Here is an 11,085-nt window from a genome sequence, read left to right as displayed (position 1 = left end):
CATGCAAAAAAAATGAAACTAGACCATCAACTTACACTACACACAAAAATAATCTCAAAATGGATAAAGGACTTATGTAAACATAAGATAGGAAATCATAAAAATCTTAAGAGGAATCCACAGGCAGCAAAATATCAGACATATACTGAAGCAATATCTTCACCTATACAGCTCCTAGGGCAGTGGAAACTAAAGAAAAAATAAAGAAAAGGGACTACATCAAAATAAAAAGTTTCTGCACAGCAAAAGAAACCATCAACAAAACAACAGGAAAGCCCACTGCATGGGAGAACATATTTGCCAACATTATGGTTTAATCTCCAACATTTACAGGGAACTCATAAAACTTAACAAAGGGAAGATACACAATCCAATCAAAAAATGGGAAACAGACCTAAATAGATATTTTTTTGAAAGAGGACATACAGAAGGCCAAGAGACATGGAAACATGCTCAAATCATCGGAGAGATGCAAATCAAAATGACCATCTCACACCTGTCAGATTGGCTATCATCAACAAATCAACAAATGGCAAATGCTGGAGAGGATGCAGAGAAAAAGGAACCCTCCTTCATTGCTGGTGGGAATGCAGACTGGTGCAGCCACTGTAGAGAATAGTATGGAGTTTTCTCAACAAACAAAATGGAACTGCCATTTGACCCAGTGACCCCACTTCTAGGAATATATCCCAAGAAACTAGAAACACCGCCAGAACCGGTTTGGCTCAGTGGATAGAGTGTTGGTCTGCAGACTCAGGGGTCCTGGTTTGCTTCAGGTCAGGGGCATGTACCTTGGTTTCGGGTACATTCCCAGTGGGGGTGTGCAGGAGGCAGCTGATCGATGTTTCTCTCTCATAGATGTTTCTGGCTCTCTATTCCTCTCCCTTCCTCTCTTTGAAAAATCAATAAAATATATTTTTTTAAAAAAAGAAACTAGAAACACTAATTAGAAAGGATATGTGTACCCCTATGTTCATAGCAGCACAGTTTACAATAGCTAAGATTTGGAAACAGCCTAAGTGCTCATCAGCAGGTGAGTGGATTAAAAAACTGGTACATCTACACAATAAAATACTATGCTGCTGTAAAAATTAAGGAACTCCTACCATTTGTAATTGCATGAATGGAGCTGGAGAACATTATGATAAGCAAAATAAGTCAGACAGGGAAAGATAAATATCACATGATCTCACTCATTTGTGGATTATTATGAACAACATAAACTGATGAACAAAAACAGATCCAGAGACAGAGAGGCATTGATCAGATGCTCAAACCTCAGAGGGAAGGTATGGGAGGGTGGGAATAAAGGGGAGAGATCAATCAAAGGACTTGTATGCATGCATACAAGCATAACCAATGGACACAGACACCAGGGGGGTGAGGGCATGAGCATTGAGGGGGGGAATGGAGGAATAAGGACATATATGTAATACCTTAATCAATAAAGAAAAATAAATAATATTTTAAAAAATAATAACTGCTATGCTTTTATATTTGGAAGGTATTCTATGGTTGGTATTCTATGGTTTTATATATTTTAATCTTTCCATTACAATTCACATTCAACATTATTTATATTAGTTTTAGTTGTGCAGCAAATAGTTAGACAATCAGATGCTTTACAAAGTAATCCTCCTGATATTTCAATACTCATCTGACACCATTCATGCTTATTACAATATGAGTGACTATATTCTCTATGCTGTACTTGGCATCCCTGTGACTATTCTGTAACTACCAATTTGTACTTGTTGATCTCTTTACTTTTGACCCAGTCCACCAACCTCCTTCCCACTGGCATCCTTCAGTCAGATCTCTGTTACCTATGAGTCTGTTTTAAATGTATTAGATCATCTATTCTACTTCCTACATTCCACATATACTAGTACGTGAAATCAGATGGAACTTTGCTGGAGACCAAGATCAACAGTAACTGATATAAATGTGAGGAGTCTGGCAGAAGGCTGACCAGGACTCCTTTTGACATTCACAGGATGAATATCTACATTTTGTTACCTGCTGCTGACTCAATGGCCTAAAGCAAAATTCCCCCAAACCTGACAATCTTACTGTTTAGTAAACAATTACCATTGGTATGTCTGTTTGCATTCCTAAAGGCAATTGTGTATTCTAGCTAATAAAAGCAGCCGGGAAAGGAGCGACAGGGAGAACTTGACTGCTATGGTTAAGTTGTCCTCTGGTTATCCCAGTATTAAAAATAATATTTCATCTTGTGTATCATTTGTGCATCAGCTCTTCCTCCAAGCCTTTGAACCCTCGAAAGCCACACTGGCTGTGGACTCTCGCAGAACTTATCTTTCTCTGTCTGATTTATTTCACTTAGCATAATACCTTCTAGGCCTATCCATGCTGTCACAATGGTAAGGTTTTGTTTTTTTTATGGCAGTATCATACTTTATTAAACAACATAAAGGTTTGACTCAACAAACACATCTGAGAGTGGTGATAACAAATATACATGAAAGTATATATGTTTGTTATTAAAATATCTCAATAATATTCCAATGATTAGGTACAGTGCAGGTGGGTACTTCAAATTTGGGGGGACTGTGATGCAAAGTATATGAATAACCACTATGCTGTCCATGTGAAACTAATAAAAATAATATTGAACAGAAACAATAACTAAAAAGTAAAATAAAATAAAAATATCTTGAAGTGATCATATTGGAATTCTAAGTTCCAAGGTTTTCATTAAACCATCGAAGATTGCACACACTATAGCACAAAAATAGATGAGTTTAGCTGGGACTATTTGTTTATATCCCTTCTTTCAGTCATAACTTCCTTCCATTTTATTGTTTCTGGGATGCAATTTATGGGTATTTTTTAAGATGATTTTAAAGTGAGCAGAAGGGAGAGGGATAGAAACATTGATGAGATATAAACTTTGATTGGCTGCCTCCTGCACACCCCCTACTGCAAATCCAGCTATAACACAGGCATGTGCCCTGACCCTGAATCCAGACAGGAAACTTTTGGTTCATGGGTCAATGCTCAACCACTGAGTCACACCAGCCAGGCTATGGGATATAATTTATATTTAAACCAATGGACTTAAAACAAAACAAAACTCTAGTGCGTATTACATTTTTTTTAGCAATCTCCTTTATACTTTCACTGGTTCAGAAGGTCACATGTACAAAGCTAACTTAGTTTCCCAATTCATAGGGACGACTAACAGAGAGACATAATTAAAAAACAAACTTGAGAATGTTTTCCTAAACTATTATTTAGTTGATAGAATCTACTTAAATATACAATTACATATTTATTTATTTTTTTAAATATATTTTATTGATTTTTTTTACAGAGAGGAAGGGAGAGAGATAGAGAGTTAGAAACATCGATGGGAGAGAAACATTGATCAGCTGCCTCCTGCACACCTCCTACTGGGGATGTGCCCGAAACCCAGGTACATGCCCTTGACCGGAATCGAACCTGGGACCTTTCAGTCCACAGCCGACACTCTATCCACTGAGCCAAACCGGTTCCGGCAGAATTACATATTTAGACAAACTCATTTTATACACAAACTTTTTTTAGTAGTGGAAAATGAGAATGGATCAGAGAATTGGTAAAGAGAACAAAAGCAAATGAAATTATACCTCTTTTTGAAGTTGAAATTTCTCTTTTTTCCAAGCCAGGCTCTCTACTTTTACCATGTCTATGTCATTCTTAAGCCTTTGTATATCTTGCTGTAGTTCTTCATTTACATACTAGAGGCCTGGTGCAAGAAAATCATGCATGGGGAGGGGGGTCCCTCAGCCCGAACTGCAACCTCTCACAATCCGGGACCCCTCAGGAGATGTCTGACTGCCTCATTGCCCCTAACCATTCTGCCTGCCTGCCTCATCACCCCTAACACCTCTGCCTGCCTGCCTGATTGCCCCTAACCACTCGCCTGCCTGCCTGATCACTCCTAACCCCTCTGCCTGCCTGCCTGCCTGATTGTAGTTAACCACTTGCCTGCCTGCCTGATTGCCCCTAACCACTCTACATGCCTGCCTGATCACCCCAAACTGCTCATCTTCCTGCCTGTTCAGCCCTAATCGCTAGCCTGTCTGCCTCATCGCCCCTAACCACTCTGCATGCCTGCCTTATCGCCCCTAAATGCTCACCTGCCTGCCTCATCGCCCCTAACCACCTCTTCCTTGGTCTCCGCTGCTGCAGCTTCATCTGGAAGGACGTCCAGAATGACATTCAGAAGGTTGTTCGGCTGTCCAGTGTAATTAGCATATTACGCTTTTATTATTATAGGTACTCCAGGTGTTCTGTCATTGTGCAGTGCAGAGGAACTCTCATCTTTTAATTTAGAGTCCATGCTTTTACAATAATTAGCACTGCAATTATCTGCACATAATGGCTTGTGGAACAAGTCTTGATTTGGCTTTGTTTCCTTATACGTATTTGTAACAGCAGACATATCATGGCTTTTTAACTGAATCATTGCCACAGACAAGCCACAAAGGAAGATTGCTTTTCAGATCACTAGACTGAGGTGTAGGTACAATGCCCAATTTCCATGAACAGGCCAACAGCAATGAAAACTCTACCAAGGCAGGCTCACCTAACACAATAACACACACAAGTGACATTCCAGGAGCACCTAGCTCAGGTGACAGAAAGAATATGCCAATGAGCCTCACAAGACACCTAATACATAAGGCCATTATACCAAGAATGCAAGGAAAAGCAGATCTACCCAATACACAGAAACAAGTACAGTGAGGCAGCTAAAATGGGGATAAAAAGAAATATAATCCAAATGAAAAAACAACAACAAAAAAACCCCAAAAACACAAACAGAGAATTCCTCAGAAAAAAAACACACAAACTAAATAAAACGGAGGAAAGATGTTACCAGCTACAGAGTTCAAGAACATGGTTACAACGATGATCAAGGAATGTAGTGAGAACTTCAACAAAGAGATAGCAAGTATATAAAAGGACAAAGAAACCATATAAAATAACCACTCATAAAGTATATAATATCTGAAATGAAAAATACACTAGAAGGAATCAGTAGCAGATTAGATAAAGCAGAGAACAGAATCTTTTTTAAAATAAATACATTTGATTGATTTCAGAGAGAAAGGGATAGGAAGAGATAAAAACATCAATGATGAGCCCTAGCCAGTTTGGCTCAGTGGATAGAGCATTGACTGAGGGTCCTGGGTTTGATTCCAGTTTATCCTCAGTAGGGGATGTGCAGGAGGCATCGAACCAATGATTTTCTCTCATCATTGATGTTTCTGTCTCTCACTCCCTCTACCTTCCTCTCTAAAATCAATAAAAATATTTAAAAAACAACCATCAATGATGAGAGAGAATCATTGATCATCTGCCTCCTGCACGCCCCACATGCCTAATTTCCAATCCGTGGTATTTGTGGTCATATTTTTTTCATCTGCATAGCAAAGTCTTGGTCTTCTTTCACTTCAGACATAACTACTGGGGTCCTTACTTTTTTATTTTCTGTATCATTATAAAAACTCTCCTCATTTTTGTTTAAAACATGTTCAGAGTCTGCAACCCTGGCATATATCCTGACATGGATCGAACCGTGACCTCCTGGTTCAAAGTTTGACACTCAACCACTGAGCCATGCCAGCTGGGTGAAAATAGAATCTTTGATGTAGAAGACAAGATAGCAGGTAATATCCCATTAGTGCAGGAAACAAATATTTTTAAATGAGGCTAGTTTCAAAGACTTCTCTGACAACACAAAGTATAGCAACATCCACATTATAGGAGTACCAGAAGGAGGAGATAGGGAGGAGATAGGAGATAGTGTTGACCCAGGATACAAGAGGTCACTGGTTTGATTCCTTTTTAGGGCACATGCCCAGGTTGTGGGCCCAATCCCCTGCAGGGATCATAAAGGAGTCAGAGGATTTATGTTTCTCTCTCATCAATGTTTATATCTCTCTATCCCTCTCCCTTCCTCTCTCTCTAAAATCATTTTCTCCAACCATAATGGTATCAAACTAGAAACCAATTACCAAATTAACGCTGAAAACACACAAACACATGGAGGGTAAATAACCTGTTACTAAAAAGTGAATGGGTTAACAATGAGATTAAGGAGGAAATCAAAAGATACCTAGAGACAAATGAAATGAGAATATGACAACCCAAAATCTATGGGACATATGAAAGCAACCCTAAGAGGGAAATTCACAACAATATAGGCCTACATCAAGAAACAGGAAAAATCTCAAATTAACAATGTAACCTTTCACCAGGAGACATGTTTTAAATGAGTCTACTGGCTTGTTTTAAAAGGGGTAACATTATCTTCATTTGACTGATTGATTGATTATGACAGTATTATTTTTTTAATGATTAAAGTTCACCAAACATAAAGTAAACCAGTAAAAAATTCAGTAGCATTTGCCACATGCACCATGCTATGCAATGATCACCTCTATTTAGTTCCAAAACCTTTCAATCTCTCCAGAAGGAACCTCATTCCCATGAAATAGAGACTTCCCATCCCCCCTACCCAAGTCTCTGACAACCACCTGTTTGATTGATTTGTGTCTCTATGGACCCACCTTTTTGTGGACATTGTATATAAAAAGAACCATGCAATAAAATAAATATATTTTCTGCTCTGGCCTGTGGGGCTTGGTGGTTGGAGTGTTGTCCCATGCATGGAAGGGTCATGGGTTCAATTCCTAGTCAAGGTATATACACAGATTGTCAGTTCATTCCCATGATTGGCCATGCAGGAGAAAGCCAATCAACGTTTCTCCTCTCATCAATGTTTCTCTTTCTCTATCTCTCCCAGTCCTTTCCTCTCTCTCTAAAAATCAATTCAAAACATATTTCCTCACTGAAGGATTTAACAATAATGACTAATTTTGCATTGCAAACATAAAACAATGATAGGGAAGCCACTAGAAACTTTAAGAGTAAGTGATACACATAATTCAATTCAGAACAGGAAAATTAATTTCACAAGAGATCACTTTACCTTCAAGTCTTCATGGTCTGATGTAGGGCATGAATCAATAATGCGAGATTTGTAGTAAAATATACAACACAAATGAGTGAGTCCATTTCTTTGAAAAAACAACAAAACAATTTAAGTGAAAAATCAGCTATCTATATATCAAATAAAGATTCTTAATATAATTAACACTGGGCCTTAGTTTTTTGTTGTTTTTTTTAAAAAAAAACAAAAAACACTTTCCATTATCTATTTCTGCTGCTACCTCTCCCAACATGTGAGCTATTTAATGAAGACACACTCTGCCTGAGATTAATTTGTTTTCACCAATTAATGGCGGACATAACTTTTATTCCCTAAACTGGAACACATCTGATGACCTAAGTCAAGGTAGGAAGATACACTGTCCCTTCCTCATCATCTGTCTCTGGTCCAAAGACTAAAGGATGTCAGTCAAACATGGCAGGCTTGCTCCTTTAGCATGGAAACCACCTATTAAGAAGAACCCATTCCTTCCTTTTACCTTAAAACTATACAGGAAGTTCCTGAAATGTTTGAATGTTATATGTCCAAATGTCAAAAAACAAATGCTTATGTTGCTAGCCTTCCCACTCCCAGATCACCCTTCTGCAGGCTCCAGAACATTGACAGCTTCAGCTTATGAGGGCACAGACTCCTGAAACAAGGGTGGGAGCCCAGCGTGTGGCTGAGACCACATGCTCCTCAGGGGGACCATTGCCCTGAGACATGCCTCTGCATTCTCAGCCACCACAAGTGGATGTGGGGCCAGCCCTTTTGGAAACTCTGTCCTTCCTGCCAGTGTAGCTGAGGCGTCTTCTGTAGATCTTGGGTATAAGACTAATGTTCAGCTAGTCTTCAGGTTGGTAGTTATATAATTTAGTTGTTCCAATTTGGCCCAGGGAGGAGGTGAGTGTGACTTCCACCTCTTTTGCCTCCATCTTGGAGCACCCCTAACAAATTCTGCACTTTAGGGGCTCACTGTTAGGATATGGTGAGGTGAAATATTTTAAGTGAGGAAGGAAGCATCTGTAATGTTAAAATTCAGCTAGTAATTTAATTTTGATAGATTTAGCATCTAATAAATTGTATAATTCCAATAGTGCCAAAATTAGGTGTGAGGGTTCATATTTTTATTTTTATTTAGACCAACGCAAGTTATTATTATTCCTTACTTCTCAGTTTCAATCCTGTGATTGGAAGTAACTAATCATAAATTAAGAATCCTAACAGTTAAATTTTAATTATATTCTAACTTATCTTTGTCCATACTTGATTACTCAAGGATAAATTATTTCAAAAACATATACCCCAACAGCAAAGACATCTGAAAATCAAAGCAAGCATATTCATCTTCCACCTTTGCATCTAGAAAAAATGTCTCAAGAGTCACAAATAAATAGGGCATGTGACAAAGAGGACACATCTGCATATTCAGGACACCGTTCTGTGCAAAAGGATGAGGAAATGTGCGTCAAACAAGGCACATTAGAGCAGAGGAAGAACTTACTACTTTCGGAAGATGAGTCAAAGCAGAGGTCACATGAATTTTCTGTAAAATTCAAAATGACTGAGTGCCCTGAGGAAGAGCCACTACGTGATAACTCTAAAGAAGGAGCAAGCTTAAGACAAATGCCTTCTAATTTGACAGGCAAAATGCTTGATTGTGAGGGGAAAGATGCATTTGGAATGTCTGTCTCTGCAGCATTACAAACATTTCCTGAAGGAGAAGAAACCTCTCTCAAAATTGTTTCTCCATTGCCGAAACCGGTTTGGCTCAGTGGATAGAGCGTCGGCCTGCGGACTGAACGGTCCCAGGTTCGATTCCGGTCAAGGGCATGTACCTGAGTTGCGGGCACATCCCCAGTGGGAAATGTGCAGGAGGCAGCTGGTCGATGTTTCTCTCTCATCGATGTTTCTAACTCTCTATCTCTCTCCCTTCCTCTCTGTAAAAAATCAATAAAATATATTTTTAAAAAAAATTGTTTCTCCATCTCAAGCAGACCCTCGGTCCCTAGTAGACCCTCCCTGGTCATCTTCTGAAAATGATCACAATGCCCTGAGAACCAGAGCCTGGAAGAGGAGCTCACAGGACATCTGGCTGTGAAAATCAGCAGGGCTTCTGCCCTCCCGGAAGAGGTGGGAGTCTGCTAGGAACCCAGGAGCCCTCTTAAAGGTCCGGTACACAAGGTCCCACCACTCACCCTGGGGCCTATGAAGAAAGGGTGGCTCAGAGTGCGCTGGGAGTCATGTGAAGAGAGACTGCTTTGTGTGGCTCTGGGAGAGAGCTGAGGGGATGGCCTCTGGGTGCCCTCCCTGTGCTGAGTCCCTCTCCCAGATGCCATCACCCCTGGGTCAAGCCCTCCCTTCCTTAGGGCCTCAGCCTGGGGAACGTACATCCTGAATCCTTGTCCCCGACCCTGTAAAGCTATACAGTACAAAGGAGCCAGCTGCCTGGGCCCATGGTGTAGACTTTCATGGAGGTCTCTTAAGGAGGTCGGGATGGACTCAGGGGGTGTCAGAGATTGAGTCGTGTGACTTTGGGTTGGGGCTTTTATTCCCTTGCTGGTCTAACTGAGGCCACCATTCCAGTGCTGAGCCCTCTCTTCACACAGCCAGATCTTGATACCTGGGGGCCTGATGAATTCTGCTGGCCTTACCCTAATGACTCCCTGAGGCCCATCAAACACAAAGGTCCACAGGTACCCGGTGGGTGATAACTGGCATTTGTGTACCCTGGGACTTTTGCTGACTGGGCTTAATACCGAAAAATGAAGCCAAGTTTGAATCGGCAACAACATGGTAAACACCACTGGCACCTACCTGATGACTCACTTACCTCATGCAACTCACATACCAACAGGAGCTCTTTCAATGACTGGCCCCAACAGAAAGCTGGTAGGTGGAGGTGGATCTCGGAGTGACTTGGGCTTTTTGCTCAGCTGCCCCATGGGCTTGGTGCTGGTAGGAGGAGGCATTGCTCTGCAGCTTGGCCCCTTCCAGGTGCACCCAGGCCCAGCAGAGGCAGTCACAAGCTGGCTCGCTTTGTAGCTCCACACAGGTAGCCCAGGGGAAATCACAGGCAGAGGCTGACATTGACTTGCAAGAGAGTCCCTCCCAAGAGGCCCCAGAACCAACACACTCAGTGGGGGGCTTCAGAGCATGACCCAATTAGCTCCACAAGCAGAAACCCAAACAGAAATCTGGGCAGGCACCACACCGAGCTGGCATGAATTACTTCACATGGGGTCAGTCTTTGAACAGCAGCTTGTATACTGTGTGTAGCAGCATGAGGATCAACCCCAATTAGCTGATGTGCTTCCCATGTACACAGAGAGTTGAGCAGGGGAAGGACTAGATGTCACATCAGTAATGGAGTTGGGTAACACGCCTATGTAATGAGTGGATCACTCCGACTCCATTTAGTTTGTTTTCCAGGGAAATAGAGAGCTCCTATTTTTTTTTCCATTTGAGCCCACCCTAGGACTCTAGGACCTAAGTCCCACTCTGTGAGTCAGAGTTCAGGTTGATGCGACCACAGTCCTATTTGTGATCAAAAGAATCTTTCCAGTGGCTCCAATGTTTTAAATATCTTTGTAAAGAAAACCTGAATGGTTCTATTTCCTTCTATTAAACAAACAAATAGAAGAGTAGCAATCTCTTCAGGACTTCCTTGAGCCTCATGTTTTAATCTGCCTTTCTAGAGAACTCCCAACATCCTATGGCCTTCCTTATTAAAACTTACCTTTAATTTGTCACAAACCCCAATATTCTCATCTTCAATTCCAACCTAGTGTTGTTCCTCTTGAAACTTGGGATTCTCCTGCTAATTCCATTTTTACCCCCTATTGACTGTGTTCACTACCACTCCCCATATTTCTATTATGAAACTTTCCTACAGATTTGATAAAGAAGGTAGTGTATTACACTTAGCAACCTGAATTTATGTCAGTTTCACCACCTTATATATCCCAATGAGTCACTTTAATCTCTTTTCATTTCCAGTATTCTATGCCAACAATTAGTTAGCCATGATATTAAACACAGGTTGAATAGCTAGAGGCAGTTTTGTTTAATTAATTACG

Source organism: Myotis lucifugus, unplaced genomic scaffold (assembly GCF_000147115.1).
Source record: "Myotis lucifugus unplaced genomic scaffold, Myoluc2.0 scaffold_1245, whole genome shotgun sequence".
Classification (NCBI taxonomy): domain Eukaryota; kingdom Metazoa; phylum Chordata; class Mammalia; order Chiroptera; family Vespertilionidae; genus Myotis; species Myotis lucifugus.
This window is presented reverse-complemented; position numbering follows the sequence as displayed.